The following is a 16,448-nucleotide window of genomic DNA, read 5'->3' as shown; positions in this document are numbered from 1 at the left end:
TGCGAGTGTTGCCCCGTGTTGGCTGTGTTGCTGTCTTTCATTTTACACCAAGAATCAAAAAACTCCATACTCCTACCCCAAGAATACTACACCAAGAATCAAAAACTCCAACTCCACATACTCCAGCAAGTGCATGTTCTTTAATTGGTGTATTTAATTCATTGCATTCAAGCTATTTAACATGTCTCCACAATAAGGTATTTTTATGTTGCACATGTTGCTGAATACAAACTTAACATCACAAACGACAGCAAATGATCAAGTGATATCGATCACATTCTGCTTTACAGAAATTCAATTCAATTCATACTGCTCAACTGTTACATGGAGACCTTTGAACTTCAACTGGACATAAATGTACCACAGTGCAATGGCGTCCAAATCAATCTCATGCTATCTGAATCAATATTGAAGAATTCTACTGAAATCGATACTTAATCTGTTTTTTTAGCCAACTCTATTGATATACGTAAAAAGGAGATAGCTGCAGGCATCTACTGTATAGTACTCCCATCCACAACTTCAAAACGTCAAAGAAAAGTCGAAGAAACAGAAGTGGACACTTCCACCACTGTCACCTTGCATCTGACAATGTTAGTTTTGGTGCACTCCAACAGTTGTCATCAATCTGCAACTTCACTTTTCAAAGTTTTCTTGTGTTTGGCTCAGCAAGTTAAGCCAGCCCAAATCCACCTAGATAAACAAATTCCTAAGTGTGTGGCTGCAGCCTTAGTTCGGACTACGCTCCCCACAGGCTTCCTCGCCTCAGGAGATCACTTCATCTGGGCCATAATTACTCTTTTACAAGTCGCAAACATTCTAATAAAACTGTATGCATACTTTGGTGCATTTCCAGGCTGCTTTTCATTCATTTGAGAATAAAGTGTGGTTGATTGAATCAAACTTAAAAATTCCATGAGCAAAAATACATTTCTGTCAACGAGAAGCCGTGGTTTACTTTTGCACCACAGCCTTATCCATACAAAGGCAAAAACAGAGGCTACTGCAGAACAACATCTGGATAGAAGAGAGGTACACCCTGAAGAGGCTGCTGACCATCAGTACTGGCAGTATTAACATAGAAGTTTGACTTCTGTCATGAGGATATCAGCAGTTTGTGGTGAATTTTTCTCCAGCGACAAGCATAGAATTACAAACACAGTCAGAGAAACGTTGTAACGTAGCCACACACTTCTGTTTGGATTTGATAAAAGATGTCAGTTAGATGATCCTTGAAGCTAAATAGACAAACAAGCACTTTCAGCACAGAGGCGTGCTATCCAGACATGATATGTATAATTCATTTTCAGGGGGAAAAGAGTCACATAAATGTGTTGTGATCTCATCCCATGAGAACATGCAAACTAGAAAAGATGATGAGATACCTTTTTTAAATGTACCTCTTGTCACCAGAAGTTCCATGTCCGGAGATTTGTCGTCAACATGGGTGCGTCTCATCTAAAACTTTATTTCTGGGGGCGGAGCGGGCTAACAGCAAATTTTTTTCATTGAAAAAAAAAAGAAAACTCAGATCAGGGTTTTAAGATGTTTCTGAATTAAGCCTCTCAAATATATACTGTATGTGTGTGAGTGTGTATGTATATATATATATATATATATATATATATATATATATATATATATATATATATATATATATATATATATATATATATATATATATATATATATATATATATATATATGACCCCTGGACATCCGGACCCCTCCCTAGGGGTCCGGATGTCCAGGGGTCATCCGGACCCCTAGGGAGGCGTCCAGGGGTCCGGATGACCCCTGGACGCCTCCCTATATATATATATATATATATATATATATATATATATATATATATATATATATATATATATATATATATATATATATATATATATATATGACAGATAGATAGATACAGGCGGACAAAGTACGGTTCATTTGTCTTGGACTATTGAGCAGATCATACTTTCACAATATATTGAGTTCAATACAAATGGGGCAATAAATGAAGAAAACTGAACCTTGTTAAACAGGCCTGGGTTTGGGGCTTGAATGCGAGCGCCTGGTGGTCGGGCCTCTGCCCATGGGGCCCGGCCGGGCCTAGCCCGAAAAGACGACATGGGCCGTCCCTCCTGCGGACCCACCACCCGCAGAGGGAGGTGTTGGGGTCGGGTGCAAAGAGGACTAGGTGGCAGTTGAGGGTGGGGGGCCCGACAACCTGGTTCGTGTGGACATTCTCTGGCTTTTGGAACATGGAATGTCACTTCGCTGGGGGGGAAAGAGCCTGAGCTTGTGCGGGAGGTTGAGAAGTACCGGCTAGATATAGTCGGGCTCTCCTCCAAGCACAGCCTGGGCTCTGGAACCCAACTCCTTGAGAGATGCTGGACTCTCTACTTTTCTGGAGTTGACTGTGGGGAGAGGCGGCGGGCTGGCGTAGGCTTGCTCATAGCCACGCAGCTCAGCAGCTTCGTGTTGGGGTTTACTCCAGTGAACGAAAGGGTCGCATCCCTACGCCTTCGGGTTGGGGACAAGTGTCTCACGGCGGTCCCAGCTTACGTGCCGAACAGCAGTGCAGACTACTCTGCCTTCTTGGAGTCACTGGGAGGGGTACTTGAGAGTGCCCCAACCGGGGACTCAATTGTTCTACTGGGAGACTTCAACGCCCACGTAGGCAATGACAGCAAGACTTGGAGGGGCGTGATTGGGAATAACGGCCTACCCGATCTGAACCTGAGCGGTGTTCAACTACTGGATTTCTGAGCCACCCACAGTTTATCACTATGTGTTTGTTATGGATAAACTGCCGCTGCTCCTCCACATCGAGAGGAACCAGCTGAGGTGGCTCGGGCATCTGATCCGGATGACCCCTGGACGCCTCCCTGGGGAGGTGTTCCGGGCATCTCCTACCGGGAGAAGACCCCGGGGAAGACCCAGGACCCGCTGGAGAGATTATGTCTCCGGTCTGGCCTGGGAACGCCTCGGGATCCCCTGGGAAGAGCTGGAGGAGGTTTGTGCGGATCTGGACGTTTGTGCTTCCTTGCTCCGAATGTCATATCCTAATTTTGCTAGCAAAGCTCTGGAAGGGTGGCCCACTCTACAGACATATTTCAATGGTCTGTTGTTAAAGATCATAGGGTTGTGAATGAGGCATTTGTCTTTGTGTTGTACCACGAACGTGACAGGATACAAGATACATTTTGATGACAGATGCTTAGGGCAAAATACTAACATTAAAATCTTCAATACACAGTTCATTACCTTGCCCTTCCCTCTTGACACGAGGCACAGAGAATCACTTATCACTGGTGTCGCTTGAAGCCACTGGCATAGAAGTGCTGAACAATAAATTAATAAATTCATGTTCTGGCCCAGAAATCATAATTTACAGCAACAAAAAATTATCCAATTCAGACTCACAGCAAAGAAAAAAATGCAGCCAATACACCATGTAACGTCTAAAATGGCATCCATCGCACACAGAGTCAACAACAACAACTTCATCAGCTGTGCGTGTGGCAGTCTTAAGTCTGGTGACCTTGAACAGGGCTCACCGAACTCTTTTTGGTGAATGGTGAGTTTGGTGAGCCCCAATCTTGAGCCTTGGTGGTCTGCATACCTGTGGAGGGTTAGCTGTGCTTCACAACTGAAACAGTCCTGTTAATGAGTAAGCGTAGAATAGTGGACACCTAGATGCCCCCGCAACTGTCTGAAGTATATGAAAAAGTACCTTTCCCAGCAGTGGGAAAGTCAACTCTGATTAGTCAGAGAAACTGCCATTTAAATTAGTCAGGGGTGGTGATAGTCAGGGCCTTGATCAAACAGTCCACCACAGCAACACCTCAAGGCTGAATCAGATTACAAAACTCAAATACAGGCTTTGGAATAAATATACATGAGAGAAATGCAGAAATGTAATAAGAATAAAATAAGTATGAATTCATTTTCATGGCATAACTATAGTTTTATATTGAATATTGAATTATTGAATTATTATAAATTGCAAATGTAGGTCAAGTGTAAATCCACATTGGTCAACGAAGATGCAGCAATGGTGAATGAGTGTATGGCCCAAATGTTGCACTGGTCTGAACTCTTACACTTGTGTGGAGCACAGGCTCCCCTCTCACAGGCGAGTCAGGACGCTGGACATCGTCCATCAGTCATAGTAACAACTGTCAGACAGGCTGTTGACAGGTGCCTCGTTACAGGGACACTAACCAGCTGTTAACAGAGAGAGTTGGGAATCCTCAGACACATACCGTACAACCATGCGGAATGGGAAGTGATCATAGGGGTGGGAGACGAAGAAATAATGTCTCTTGTATGATTGTAGTCTGCTACAACTTGTTTTATTTTCTGATTGATTTGAGAAAATACACATTAATAAATCAGGTATTGTTGCTACTCAAAAGTATTTTTTTTTTTTAGGCACATCAGCGACATTTTTTTAGATCCTTTAAAATATTTTTCCACCGAGGATCTCATCAGCCCCTGAACTACAAGGGAGGAGGGAGACTCGCCCAGCTCTGTTCCATCTCTCTGAATTATTCATAACCATCCGGCCTAAAATGTTTTTATCCTGAAGCATGAAGACAGCAGAACCTCCACCAGACTGGATTCTGATCAAATGATGTGCATTTCAAATGTTGTGTAAATTATATTTGATACACGTATCTAATTTTGCAGTATTTACTTGGTTAAAAGCAAAATGTGTTAATACAAATTCTTGGTTTTACAGTTGAAGGCCAGTTCGATCCGGTTGGGGCTATTTACTTTTAGGCATTATTTGGAATAACATATTGCGTAGTAACACCAATGGGTACATCCAGTGTTGAGACCTGGCTGATTCAAGCATTGATACTCGCACAACAACAATAGTAAATTATGCCCCTTGGAAGAAGAAAGCCTTTAACTAAAGTCAGTTGTATCCTCAAGTTCTGTGTCGGCTAGGCCTTCCGTCCACACGGATCTGCCGTTTTCAGTCACGGTATCCAATAGAGGTGTTATAAAACATATAAATAATGCATATATACATAAAACAACAATGATGGCAGACAAATAATTAAACTGACTTAACAGACTTGTGTATGTTAAGCCAGAAGTAAGTGGTGACTATGTAAACATGAATGATTTCTTTGTTGAGCTACATTGGGAATATTGACGCGCATGATCAGAAGTAAAGTTTTCACTGAGACAGAGCAGGGAAGTAATTTGCTGGCCTCAGGGATGTTTGTGCAAAGACAAATGGTCCTGCCAGTAGTAACAACTTCCATGGTGAAAGGTTTTATGTTTTCCAATCTTGTATGCCTAATGATTATACTTTGCCAAAACAAGGATATGTTAGAGCAGCATCTGCACAAACAACCTTTTCCATTTTTTTGAGGGAGAGGAGGATGAAGATCAAAGAACAGACTGAGTTAACTGTTCATGAATTGTATTTTGGAGGGGTGTAACGGTGCACAAAACGTATATGTTTTGGTTCTCAGTACGATAAATCTGGAAATGGATGAGTGATCCAACTCCTGAACCGCTCACATGGTACACCCGCTTGTGAGGCTTCAAGTAACTACTAGTTGTTGATTGCTCAAGGTTGTGAAGCCGCTTGTGGTCTGTTGCATGCACCAGCTAGACGGACTGTGAGGCAAAACATATTAAAGCAATTGCTCCGAGTTTGTGTAATGTACACGCCTCGTAGTTTCATGTTCATGTTAAGATTAAATATTTAGATACTAATGTCTTTTTTCATCCATTCTCTTGGCAGTCTCTGGGTCAGAAAACTGGTAAGATAACAATAATTCTGATTTTTGAAACAATCTTAAGTCATATCTGCTAATTTAGACATGCAGTGGACTTGTTGCAACCCCTGATGGAGAAAAAAAAACATAAAGAGGAGCAATACACTATAATAATAATATAATATGGGAGGTTTTACTAAATACATTTTAAACACATACCAGTCATCATCAGACTTTTAGCTAGAGGGCGTCTGATGGACGCCCTAAACAGTAAAACATGAAATGGACACTATTCAGCACTCAAAACCAGACTCCCCGTTTCCTCAGCAGGACGCCCTAAATGTATTATCAGTAGGGCTGCAACTAACGATTATTTTTGTTGTGGACTTATCTATTCATTATTTTTTCGATTAGTTGACTAATCGCGATTACCTTTGAGTGGACCTATTTTGAATTTCTGTTTAACCTAAAGTTGCTTAAATCATCTCACTGTGATACTCAGGCACCATACATTATTAAACAAGAATATTAAACTAATGACATATAATCCTGGAACATGTATCAACCCTGTGAAGCATGAAGCATAAACCATTTGACAGAGAGCGCCAGTTCTTTAAAAGGGAGGTCTTTATTGGTCCTTGAGAAGAATTTAAAATCATCACTATATACATATGTATCCCATATAAAATGTCTGATCAACAGCCACATCAAAAGGTCTTATTTGAATAATAATCTAAAATGATGTGTTCAGCGTAGCTCCCTAGTTCAATTCTTATTAGGAGGATTATTAGGAGGAGAGACAATGAGGACAAAAAAAAAAACCATGTGACGTGTGTGACATCATTAAAAACAAATCAATCTCTTCTAACAAGTTAGCTCCGTGCTAACTCACATGCTAGCTGTTAGCTCGAGGGTGTGTGGTGTCCCAGACCAAACACAGAACACTACTTCCTCATTCTACGATGGTGTCGAAGGGGTTTTGCTCATCCTTAAGACGCGTTACCGTCGTAAAAAAAACGAAGCCACACTTTTGGACACTACCACCCGTCGCCGCTTGAACTCCTCCATGACTGAGGCGGTCAGTCGGAGGTGGTGACCCGGACCCTGGGGCGCGCAGCGACGGCAGGCAGTTGGAGTCGGTCCTCAGTCAGGAACCATTTAAGGGAACAGAAATCAACATATCTTAATGATTCCAGAGAATGTAATATTTTCTCACTGCTCACTACAGTTCTCGATGCACATCCTGCACAGATTTTTGTTGTTGACGTTATCAATGACGTTAACTAATCGTTGCAGCCTTAATTATTAGTGCCTGTATAATGTCGCCGTGTCATCTCACTGGTTTACATTAAATTGTATTTCCACCTGGTAATCTCGCCGAATATGATCCCCTGCATCTCAAAGTGTTACTGTGGCAACAGTTACTGAGTTCATGTCTGTTAAGGTTTGTTATATGACTCAGATGCTTGTTTATTTCATGTTTATCAAGTTATTTTGCTACAAATAGATGTTTACAGCTTTGTTTTTTTTACAAAGCAAGTTGTTAGTTGTCAGTCTTTGACATGGTGTGTCAGAACGGGGTGGGGTTATGGGTTGGGGGCGGTGTGATGACCTAGATCTGACCTGATGACCAAAATCAATGTTTTAATACAGAATATCACTGAATGTGATATAATGCGGCTGATGAACTGTTTTTGTGTGGAAGTGAAATTTGTAATTACACAGCCTCTGAAAGGCATTGAGAGCTCGCTACACAAAGTTACTCGTGTGCACTTATTTGGAGTTAATGGAGGCGTTCTTGAGAGCAGCTGTCAGCAGAGGCAGGCAGAAGGTTTCCTCCCGACCAAACACAGCAGAGTGGGCATGGCTGGGAAGAGTGACGTTTCAGCTCCCACGAATCAAAGCATTTTTGATGGTGGTGCTTATGTACATTTTCCCAGGTAAATATTCAAAATAATAGAGTTCTGTACAGACAGATGCTGATGTGTTCAATAGGATCAAATAACATTTTAAAAGACACTCAAATCAGTACAGTGCTTACTCTTTAAGTTTGATTTTATATTTCCTTTCTTGTAATACCACTTGTAATTGTTATAAAGAATCAGTAATGTGATTTATAATACATTATAATATATGTATTATAATTATATAACATAGGTTATTTCAGAAGTTTGACCCAAACTGATGGTAGTGCTTTGGGTCACATAGTGCACGGTCGCAGTTGCAAGAAGGTTGGTGACCCCTGATATACAGCTTCCAAAGTATTTCACTCTAGAGGTGGGTCATCAGAATCAGAAATGGAAGTGAATCAGGAGATAATTGATTCACAGAAGTAGATGTGGCATCTGAGCTAATGGGTTCACTATACCTCAAGTACCGGACGGGTGTGGTAAAGAGTTGTGGGGAAGATGTGAAAGCTGACTAGCTGAGAGAAGAAGAATAGAGTCTTAACCCATCTCCAATGTCACTGTACTCACCCGTAAATGGTCAATGAATCGTCCAAAGCTAACTGCATACTCCAACCATGATATCATCAGCTGCAAAAAATGTTTGCCTCCCAAATGAAAGACACCAAAAGGGCATTGCAGAAAACAAAGATAAGGGATTAAGCTACTGTATATATTATATATTCATTTCCCATCAAATATATATTCTCTGACTGTAGACCCACTCCTCAAACTCACCACAGTGAAAGAATTAATGATTAAATTGATAAGCAGACGTTGTGGATAAATGTTTGCAGTCCATCTCAATGATAAATTACATTTCCTCAATGATGTGCACATCTACTTCCACATACCAAGCAACAGTTAACTCTGCTAGTGGAGAAAAGTTTTTTTTAATTGTAATTATAACATTTCAAGTAGAGAGCAGTTTATTAATTGTGCATTTATAGAACATATTCAGTCAGCGTGTTATTGTCTACCAGTTTGATTTCTTGTCTTAACAATTGCAGCTATACTGCCTTTTTTGTTACAGTATAATATGTTAACCTTCTGCATACATTTCCATGAGACGCTGTTCATCGCAGGTGAGAAGTACAATGCAATGGTTCTGTCCATTCTGTTTCCACCAGTGACTGTTATCGATCCAGAGGTCTGCCATGGATGTGCATTAATGTCAGCTAATCACTACTCCAGTCTTGAACTAGCTGCACCTTCTTATCCTGGCTTGGATATCATGCAACTAATTCACAGATCACACTAGTTGAAGCCGAGCTTCCTCGACTATTGTCAGGGATGCACCGAACATCCGGTGGCAGAATATATTTGCCCAAACAGTACAAAAAAAGCAACATTCACTGAAGCCGAATAGTGAGACAATCAAACACCATGCAGAGCAGCCTGAACGATGATTTTAGCTTCAAAACTACCACGCAGTACAATAGAATGTGCTTCATAAATACAGAAATGCGCCACGGAAGTGAAACAAGCTCAACGAGGGCGCTGAAGAAATTCTGGCAACCCACCATTCGCAGAGCCGCCATTATAGGAATCCGGCTACACAATCCTCCGCTTCAGCAGTGACAGCACCTACTCCCCAGCTCACTGCCCAGTCGGCTGGCGACCGAACAGGAGTACTTCAACACCAGTGGAAATGATCTTGACTTTCCAACCCATGTCTCACATGTTTATTTATTTGATCATTTGTTTATCGTCCATGGTGTCGAGTATCAAGCGCAGTCAACTCCAACTGTTCTCATGCCGATGCCTCAAAGCAAAGTGTTGTTCAAAATCTGCATACAGTGTTGACCTTTTTGAATATTTGAAAAGAGAGAGAATAGAATTGAAGTGTCCACTGTGGCTAAACAAAAGGTTCCCATTATTTTTTACTTTTTATTTCCAGCACTTCCTGCAACGCTGAACAGGACTAAGCGGTGGTTAATTTGAAGATTAATGCATGTATTTTTTTTTCAATTTCTACAACAATTTCTATTCACATAAATTGCCTCACTACTATGAGAATCTTTGCGCAATACTTTATATTAACAATAGTAAACTAAATAGTAAGGCAAATCTGTGATTGAAATGCTAATTGCACTGAAAATGTTTTCTCAGCACAGAGCAATATTCGACTCAGTTCACTTCACAATTATGAGAAATGAAAACGCCTCTTCAGCACGACCGATACATTGCATTACTTTGTCGACTGACAGGAAAGTCATTGTGACCACATTTGAGCTCTGTTGATTCATATAGTTTGTGGGACGCAGTGTTTGCACTACTTAAATAACTGTAATACAAGTTTCACTGAATGACAGTAATTAATTGGCCAAAGGGGCAATGAAAATTAATCAGAAAAATAACTTTTTTTTTCATCTTTTTTTTTTCATCACAACAGTAAGAGGACCCACCACTGGTCTAACTAAAAAAATCTCTCATTATTGTTCCAAATAACTCAAACTCATCTTCTTCACAAAACGACTGTATAACTGCAATGTCTGACTATTTTTATCGCCTGCATAAAGCCACATTGATAATATGAGACGTGATAAACCAAATAAGTTTGTCCATTGAAAACAAAAAAAAAATCACAGTCTCAGATTTCAAAACATATTTTTGGGGGGGGGTTGGGGTTGTGGATGCATTACAAGTCTGCTTGCTTATATAATGTTGAACAGTTGCTCCCACTGAACAGCAGCAGACAGCAGAGGGAGCGACCTTAAATACCCTCTGCTTAGAGACGTTGTTGCATTTAGAGCGCATCGGAAATGTTGCCCTTCTGTTACATAAATATTGTTAATAACAAAAAAAAATCGCTACATTTGTGTCTTGAAAAAAAATGAAACATAAAAACATGACGATTTGAAAGAATATGTATTTTAACATCCTGTAAAATAAAACAAAAGCCGCGCAAGCGTCACGGAAAACCCTAACCATTTAAATACTGTTGTGCTCAAGAGGGAAATAATTTTCTTCCGTAATTAAAGGTCGATTGCAGTACTTGTTAAAATGACTCCGTTCAAAAGGATTGACACCGTTCCTCAATGTTTCGTTTGGATACTAGAATTGCTAAATACATGACAACTTCCATCGGTCCGACGGTCCTGAAGGCATCATCTCTTGCTCATGTCACCCAACATGCACCGATGTCTCTGTTAAATAAAGGCCGAAAGAACCAGAGTCTCGAGAAGTATTTGTCGTCGGCCATGGGGCTGAAACTTTTATGCCTTGGTGTGTGTGCGTATATATATATATATATATATATATATATATATATATATATATATATATATATATATATATATATATATATATATATATATATATATATATATATATCAGATTAGGCGAATATCACTTTGTTGACGGGAATGAACGCGCCTTTTTTCACGGTCAGATTGTGTAAACCAACAAACATTTGTCAGCTGAAGTCGTTTATACAACAGCCAAAATCAGCCACCACGCGTAAATGCGATCGATAATGAGGAATCAGTTGCGCACACACAGACACACACACACACACAACGCAGACCGGAACAGTACAACAGACATATTAACTTTTACCAAAATCCCTGCAGCAGTCGACCAAATGCAGCAGAACGGGGACAGAGAAGCTAATTGAGAACATTTCCCGACAACAGGAGTGGCATGGGATCGTGGCAGCAAAGAGAAACAGCAGACTGACAGACACGGAGCTCGCCGAGTCTCCGAAGAAAGCAGACATACCGCAGATGTGAGTCGGTGCTCCTGCTGTCACACAGACTTCCAGCGGCTGGCCATTCCTTCGCCGGCGAGACCTCGGAATAACCCGCGTTGCTCCGCGTGTGCGTCTGAGTGTAGTGGGAGTGAAACTCGGGTAGCGGATGTGTCGCAAAACAAACCTCTAAAAATGAGCGAAAGTGTCAATCGCAGCGCGGAATCATATTTTTGTGCAGGAAGCAGCCTCAGAGAGAAGCCTCGCCCTCAGAACCAACTTCTTTTTTTTTCTACTATGACTTTCTTGTTTTTTTCTTTTTTTTCCCCACCGAGCAGGAAGTGTGTGCGCGCGCGCTGCACATTGAAACACATCAGCCAGTGAATAGACATGTGACATCTCTTATTTTAATCGCTGCTGTCTTGGCACGAGACTGAGTGTTCTACACGTGAAGTGTTGCTTTATGCTGCAACACAACGTAAAATACGCTTGAAAAATCCACAAACAGGTTTGTCAGACATTATTTGTGGGGACTGGTCATTGCGGAAATTTTTTCCGCCATTTTCTCGCAAAGAAATTACTAACTTTGACCAGGACTGTTAACCAAACTTAAACCCATTGATAATTATCTGGTTTTTGAAGCCCTCATCCTCAAATTGAAGCTTAACTTTGTGGGTTCCTGCCAAAGGGCCCCACACAGAGGAGTCGTCCCTTGGTCTAGTATAGAAAGGCTTAAGCACACACATGCACACACCTTCGTATTTCTATCCTGGTCGGGAAGTTTAAAGCTGGGGGAGCAGACTTTTTTTTTTTAATTAAATGTCTTCCTCAGCCCCAGTTTAGCCAAGTCCTTGAGGTCCAAGGTAATAACGGCATCAACACGCTTTCATTGCTGAGATGAAAAGAGCGTTTAACAGTGACTTTGAGAAGCAGTACACACACCTCCGTGACCTCATCCATGTGGCATCTGCTCTCGACCCTCGCTTTAAAACACTCCCGTTCTTGATATGATCTTCAATCGATATGATCTTCACAAGTCTGTCAACTGAAGCTGCAGCCAGGCATAACAAGGTAAACAGTAAGTATACCTATTCACTTCTAGTAAAATATATTAATATGATGTATTCTATTGCTTTGACAATACTGCTTTGAGCAAGAGAACACAAATCTCACATCGAAGAAATGGTCAGCTAAGAATACATTAAGTGATCTACCACATGGTGTGAAGTATCAGTAATACTGTAGCTGTTACTATATATTTTTATGTAATTATTTCTTAACTATTTATTTTAATGTTAAACATACTGATATCTGTTTTTATACAATTACTTTTACAAGGAGGCGAGGAGATCCAGTTCAGACAGCTCCATTGCAGACAAATACTGCTCAGAGGGATAGTGCACATGAAGATCAAGACAACAGCACAAGTTTTCCCTGGACTCTTGGTGCGCAAAACGGTGGCTTGTTATTTATTGTCTCTGAGGTAAAGGTAGATTAATAGATGAGGAATATTGAAGTGACAGAAACATGAACGATGACAGCAAAATCAGTAATTTACTGAAATAGTTTTATATTTCAGATGCAGACCCTGCCTGCACAAGGAAAAGCAGCTGTTTAGAAAAATATTCGATGTGAACACAGCAACAGCAAAAATTTCAAAAGCCAAGGCCAGTGAGGAGTTCATGGGGTACAGAGAGCTCATTCCTTTGCCACTAAGTGATAACCCACTGTAATGGTGTAGGGCACAGTGGACCTAACTCTACTGTCATCTCTTGCCTCTGCTTACCAGCCACCAGCATGGGATCAGAGAAAGTATTCAGCACTGCATTGTTTCTGCGCAACGCAGTGTCCTACGACATGATCATGTTGTTCAAATTTATTTTCCTGAAAAAGAATCTCGATAATAATGGAGATGCATGAACGTTTACATTTTTTTTTTTTGGTTACTGTGCAAGTTGCATTTTTCACAATCATAGTAAAATGAAAGAAAGCAAGTGTTAAAGGTGGTTGCGTTCATGTTTTGCTGCCTTGAGCCTTAATGCAACAGTGAAAAACATGGTTCTGATGCTGTTCTGTTTTTTCGCCATAGTTCATGGTGATTTTGCAGTGTTAGTTATGATAAAACCCTTGTTCGCCAATACATAGCAGAATAGCACTAATATTTGAGTTTCTACACTTTACTGTATCTTGCACTTATGATGCAGTGGTTGTTATATTTGTTCCTGTGCTTTGATTTCTCCGCGTGTTGTGTTTCTGGTTTGTGTGTGTCTGTTTCCGTTTCCTGTCAGATACAGTTAGAGCACTTATTGCTGATCGTGTTCAATTTTGCTTCCATTATGTATGGTCACATATTGCTTTCAACCAGAACTTTTTTCCGGGTCTATGTCCATCACAGTTCAAGGCAAAGCAGTCCATTTTTTTTGTGCCACCTCGGCATAATTACGCTGAGGCTTCGATTGATTGGCAGCCTTTGACTTGTGATCATCTTCGGATATTTGGTACGTAGTATGTTTCGTTCGAGGAAGTTATGTGAGCTTGTTCTTGACGCTCCAGACCAGCACAACGTCTGTGTCACTTGTTTGGCTCCTAGAGCGGTCCCAGTCGACGGCGGCGACGTTCCAGAACATGACAGCGCACTACATCTGACTGTCCAAGATGTACCTGAGGGAACCGGAACTACAGATCCTTGCTGGGCGCTGGTCACAGACGACACCCTGTTTGGCACCAACGTCCCGGAGCTGCTGGAGAAGCTGGAGGTGAAGATGACGTCCACGCAGCTGAAAGACCACTTCCAATCCAAGCTGCGTACCCCGTCGACAGCTACTTCTAGTGGCGCTAGGACCCTTGTCATTCACAGTCAGCCAATAAATGTCCAGACCCTTTTCTCTGTCTGAATGTTGTGTCATCTGGCGTCTCTCTTGTGGCTTGCAGTGAGTGAACCATTTCTAGTGTTTATTAAGAGGGACCAGGTGCATGAGGTAAACTTTGCACTCCACTTTTAGTCCCAGCGACCAAAAGACCTCAATCCCAAGGCCTGGGCGTGCAAATGGCTAAAAGAGCTGGGTGAAACACCTAGCCGTCGGTTTTTGCCGGCGCCATGTTCTTCTGATGAAGTAAATGTACGCATCTACGGTGCTTTAGTTGCACTCTGTTGGGTAATACTGGGCATGCTCCACAAAGCACATGAGTCATCTGTCATCACGTGACAGCCGGAAGTGGAGCTACAGACGGTCGCTCTCGGAGTTTGAATATCCGACAGCCCTTTCAAGGTGGCCCTCTGCTAGTGGAAGTGGAGAGACCTGTATGGTCCTCTTTCTCTGTGGATGGACAGAATATTATCCCACTCATGGTCCCGTTGGTCAAGAGACCCGGGCAAGGTGAGGGCCAAAAGAGCTGGGCTAATACCTAGCCAGCTGTTCCCGCCTGTGCCATGTGCTTCCAATGAGGCGTCTCAGTGTGCAACTGGCGGCACACCGGGTAGGTCTTATTGCTATTGATGGAAGTGGAGCCATGATGGGCAATACCAAACTTTTACGGTTTGATACGATACCGATTACTTTTTGCACTGAATATTTAATACTGATAACTGATATCAATTACTTGGAATTTCTTACTGTTGAATCACTTAAAAATCACAATAGCCATATGATTAAATGTAAATATGAACAAAAATAGCAATATATTTGAATCTACTTTGAATCTATTAACTTTCTGAGCAGTACCACTTCCAAAACAAGGAAATCGTCCTGACTGGTTTTAATTTCTAACAGGGAAATGAAAAATATCAAAAGATCATTAGATATCGAAGGCCCTGGTTAATGACCGCTAAGGTCCATAGGTGTTATAGTTCCAAGTGGATGCACAGAACAGGCTGAGGTGGAGGAGGACGACTGGCTGTGGCGATAAAATGCCAATATGCAAACCCCACCCTCAATCACTGCAAATATCAGCCATGTAACAGCCTTAACATGAACAAAAATATGACAATTAAACAAAGAATGAACATAAATATGAATTAACAACAACACATTTGAATTATGAAAATGTGAACTGCATTCATTGCATTCATAAGTATTCAGGGGCAGACTTTGCAGTCTTTAAAAGGCTCCAGCAAAGTTCTCGTTGGTGCAGCAGACTTCTCTGCCTCTATCCATTTCCTGGACCCCATTTTCAGAAGCAGTTGGATTCACATGGAAACGATAGCGTTGCTGTGTAAAGAAACACAACATCCGACACGAAATGTCATCCGACACATCCAGCGCTATGACGTCCTCTCAAGGTTTGGATGTTGACAGATTAAATAGACGTGGTATTGTCAGATGCAGTTGTTTCAATGGTACAGAATGCTCCAGCTCCAGCCACTAACAGAGCTTACGCCACTAGATGGCGGGTCTTTGTGAGCTGGTGTGAGTTTGAAGGCCTTGCACAGGTTATTCCTCTTTCTGGCGTTCTTTCCTGTCTCCAGGAGGTGCTGGGTAAAGGACGGGCAGCATCTGCACTTGAACGTGTTTGCGGCCGCCAGTCTTCGAGTGGCTCTGGAGGCTCTGTGTAATTTTTATTTAGGAGCTCTGGCTGTTTGTGACTGTCTTGTCTTATGCCGTTGATGCCTTTTTTATTTAAGTGCTATGCTCGCTTGACTTGTTGCGTCTTCAATAAACTTTGTGACAGCAGAGAAAAGTGAGTTTGTGGGGTGTAATTTTCTGGGTACCTCATGACCTTTTTGGGGACAAGTCGGAGGAGTGACACTTTTTACCACAGTTAAAGGTGTTGTCTCATGTTCCATTGATTAGAGCTCTTCATTGCCTCGTGCACAAGCTTCATTTTGGGTAACTAACTCAGGATAATTACATGACGTCACACTGGTTCCTGACTAGGATATTCTCTCCTTCCATCAGTTTGTATGTTTGTATCTTATTGTTATTGCAAACAACATAAAGTTCACAGTTGTATTCATTTTAAAAGGAGTTTATAGGCATTTTAGATGGTGGCGAAACATCAGGAACATGGACTCACAGATTCGGACTGACTTAAAACTTAAAGCTTCAGTTTGAGTCTTTGTTGTTTTCTGCTCCTGGG

General features: G+C 41.4%; 1 protein-coding gene across 2 annotated transcripts in view; it reads right to left on the bottom strand.

Moving 5' to 3' along the window:
* thrb (thyroid hormone receptor beta) overlaps window positions 1-11,629 on the bottom strand; it is a 54,849-nt gene extending 43,220 nt beyond the window's left edge. For both annotated transcript variants that reach the window (XM_053863233.1, XM_053863234.1), the window contains exon 1: window positions 11,405-11,629. The gene's annotated coding sequence lies outside the window, so the exon portion shown is untranslated. The remainder of the gene's footprint in view (window positions 1-11,404) is intronic.
* Between the last annotated feature and the right edge of the window lie 4,819 nt (window positions 11,630-16,448).

This window comes from Synchiropus splendidus, chromosome 4, assembly GCF_027744825.2.
Source record: "Synchiropus splendidus isolate RoL2022-P1 chromosome 4, RoL_Sspl_1.0, whole genome shotgun sequence".
NCBI lineage: Eukaryota > Metazoa > Chordata > Actinopteri > Syngnathiformes > Callionymidae > Synchiropus > Synchiropus splendidus.
Note: the sequence above shows the minus strand (reverse complement) of the source record. Positions and strands in the feature narration are given on the sequence as shown.